The following is a 4,114-nucleotide window of genomic DNA, read 5'->3' on the forward strand; positions in this document are numbered from 1 at the left end:
ATCTAGTAAAATATTTTTCTTTGAAAAATTCTTTTAGACAAATTGTGTTATTCAATCTTTTCTTTGAAAACTTCTTTTTATACTTATCTTGATGTTTTTCTTGAGGTTCTTGCATATCTTGAGTCTTCTCTTGAATCTTCTTGATTTTTTAATCTTCACTTTAATCTTGTTTGAATAGATTTTTAATAATTTTTTACATCATCAAAATAATCTTTGAAGCTTTACATAAGCATCATTTGAAATAACCCTTAGTACCTTTAATTCTACTCCGTTTCTATTTTTCATATCATAAGTCTTTTATGCTTATTTTGTTTTATATCAATCCAGAGGGGAGCAGAGTTGAAAATTCAACATCTATGGGATCGTTGTACAATGATAGGATCAGCATTTAATCTTCTTCTACCACATGCTGAGAACACAGTCATTGCGTCATATGCTGAGCAGAGTGTATTGTCCTTTTAAAAGGAAATTTGGATGGAGAGTCAAGGTTACCAACTATAGATTTCTATTTGTCCTTCCCAACAACTTAGCTCATTAATGTGCTTCAATGGTACAACTAAATGGTAATTTTAATGTTTTTGGTGGTAGAGAGATGATTATGATGCTATCACATAAGAGATAGATCTTGCAGAATTTTTATTTTATTTTGTATGTGACATGAACTTTTTGTCATTTTTTTGTCTTTTATACATGTAGTTGGATCTTATTGTCCAATTTTAGACCAGTAGACCTTGTGCCCCTCTTTGAATCAGAGCAAAGGAAACTTGGCAGTGATGTCTCTGGCCAATGGAATTTACATCTTTTCTGACATTGAGATGTTTGATTTAGACAATGGAAGGTGGATCTCTGCACTTTTCATGCTAGACAAGGTGAAATATACTAATTTATGAAGGTTATATGATCCTTTTGAGAAAAAAAATAGTGAAAACACAGTCTGATATGGATGTTTCAGGGCATGATCGAGAGGAGGCATAATTATGGATATAGTATGTTTTGCCTTTAAGCTTTGAGACTTACATTTATCAACATTCCAAATGGGAGGGCGTGTCATAAATTAAAAAATACATATGCTTTGACAAAAAGGAGATGCCACAAGAATTATGTGAATTTATATTTCTAGTATGAAAATAAGTAAAATTGAAATAATCAGAATTATACTTTAATTTGTTTTATAAATTCCATTAGTTAGTTGTTGCTTCAAATTTACATTGTACTTTCACATTTGTCTTGGTGTAAAAAAAATATTAGATAGCTATAAGGATTTTCATGGAAGCTTATATCATAACATAGTTTGTATCCTTGCATCAAGTTCTACAATTGAGCTTATTCCTTTCATGCTTCTTTGTATTTGTAACTTTTAGAATATTTACATGTTTGTCTCTTTGGGATCTTTTCTTCTCACATTATAGAATATAAGTAATTAAATTGCCAATTGACTATGTTTTGTTTTGAAAAGCATATAAAATTATAATGAATTCTTACTTGATTAATAGTCTTTTTTATATTCCCAGGTATTTGGTATTGCTGCTGCGGAATTCTATAGTTTGTTTTATATTACTTGTGGAAATGGAATTAATTAACTATTTGAAGTAAGATTTTATTGCTCAATTTCTAGTTTCATTTATGTATACTATACTAAGGAATCGGCCCATTAATGACTTTGGTCATATTCTTTTAGTCATATGATTTTTTATTCATATTTATCATTATTATAATTTATGAATAAAATAATTACCTCACTTAATTGAAAACTACATTTTCTTTCTATTTTGTGTCTGTCATTACTTATTCTTTTATGTACAAAATGGAAATATTTTTAAATTTTTTGTTATTTTTTATCGCAACTAACATTAAATATTTATAACTATGAACAAACAATAAACAATAATGATTGATGGATTGTAGTAATTGTTGCTTATCACCTCAACATATTTGAAAATCATTATAGTAAAAAAAAAAAAAGAATGGGATCACTAACAGGTCTTATAGGATTGTTGCTAGTGACAGAATAAAGTTATATATAAATATAATAGTTAGAACTACGCTAGACTAGGCACTTTTTTGCTTTGAACATTCTGTGCTAGACTTGTATATGCTTCAAAACTAGCTTATATCCACTCTGTAGGTTTGCTCTTGGTGGCTTTGATGGAAACAAAATGGTTCCAAGTATTAAGGAACTTGATCCGCCAGGGATGATGGAGAAACTTATAAAGGAAAAACTTCTCTAAGGAATATCTATATATGTGATTGGGGCAGTAAAAGTTAATAATTAAAAAAAATAACATTATGGATAGGGTATTGGTGGTTCTTTAGCTAAATATGTTCCTCGTCACTCTGGAAAGTGTGTAGCAAAGGAATGACTTGCACAATCTACTTATTTGCAAATGGTGCTTAAAATAATGAAAATAAGCACTACAAGTTAGTTTGGTTAGTTAGTTTGTTAGTTATTCAATCAATTTAATCTAATGTTTGTTATTGTTGTTGTTTGTACTTTGCATCTCTCTAAGCCTAAGTCAACAAAGGAGTTGGCATGACTGCAATTAACAATTAATTAGGCTGGTTGCCAAGAAGACAAATATAGTTATTTTAATGATAAAGTAGGATGTGAAGTTGCATCGTGCTAGCTGGTGATAAATATGAGTGGTACAGAGCCATCAATCCACCTAGTGGGACAACACTGGTTGTAACTCATGCTAGCTATCAGCCCACTAGTGGCATCCACTAATAATAATGTGACTTCATAGTGACCTTAAGCTACAAATTAAGACTTGTGCACGTAAAAGAAAGATGGTTCTACTTTATTTAATTTTAATTCACTTGAAACAAAAATGTTATTTTTAAACTCCCATAATAATGTTAATAATTAAATGAATTATATATATATATATATATATATATATATATGAATTAGTTAATAATATCTTATAATAATAAACAAAAATAATAATTATAAAAACAAAAATATTTCTTTAAATTTATAAAGATTACAAGGAAATATTATTTTCTTAAAAAAAATTAAGGAAACAATGTTACAACTATAACAATAATTAAAAACATTACTAAAATTAAGGTTATCAAATTTGAGAATTTACATAGATTCATGAAAATTTCATAAACTCAACTCGTAAACTCAACTAGTAGATGGATAAGAATCTATTTCATATAAAAATAATAACAAAATATTTATAAACTCAACTCGTAGACTCAACCAATAGATGGATAAGAATCTATTTCATATAAAAATAATAACAAAATATTTATAAATAAAATGCTAATTAAACATTTCAATAATATAATAAAATAAAACAGTGAATCATAAAGTTCAGAATATTTAAGTAACTAAATCTAATAATAATACATCATTAAACAATAACTTGCAAAGGTTACAGTAACGTTATGTTATTAGAGAAAGGGTTTGATAATATTAAAGATGGGAATTTTGTATTTGAGGATAAAATGAAGGTATATCGAATGTTAAACGAATAGAAAATAATAAAAATGACTTATATTTTGGTCTAACTTTTTTAATTTATTAACTCGTTGATTCGATAATAAACTCGAGAGTCTATCGAGTTTACTTAGAATTTATAAAATTTGTCCAAAATACACGACAAGACAAATGAACTCTTATAAACTATTAAGAATTAATGAGTTAAGAGTTTATATCCATAACTAAAACATCGTGATTCCTTAATGGTTTAGAACAGCCCGTATACATTAAAATCCTTGTCAACTCGGTGAGTGTGAAGGGGATCTTTGGTTAATTAAAGTTGTTGTGTGGCATCAAAAATAATTTGAAAGTATTTATATTTAAATTGTGTCGTTGTCTTTCCACAATTACATATTGATCTGGTTAAACGAAAATGTTTCAGGGGAGAATGTACGAACCGTGTTGCCGCACCTGAGACTTCGCAAGGCGAGTTAGATTGGGGGCCTATGTGAAGGTTCGATTTGAAATGAAACTTATGCGTTATTATATTATACTTACTGGTATTAAAAAATAGAAACCATCTAAATTAAGAAAAATAGAAAAGACGTATATATATCATGATTACTTATACAAGGATGGCATTAAATGATCAAAATTCAAACATATAATTTAATTTTAAAATCA

Source organism: Glycine max, assembly GCF_000004515.6.
Source record: "Glycine max cultivar Williams 82 chromosome 3 unlocalized genomic scaffold, Glycine_max_v4.0 Gm03_scaffold_27, whole genome shotgun sequence".
In the NCBI taxonomy this organism is placed as follows: domain Eukaryota; kingdom Viridiplantae; phylum Streptophyta; class Magnoliopsida; order Fabales; family Fabaceae; genus Glycine; species Glycine max.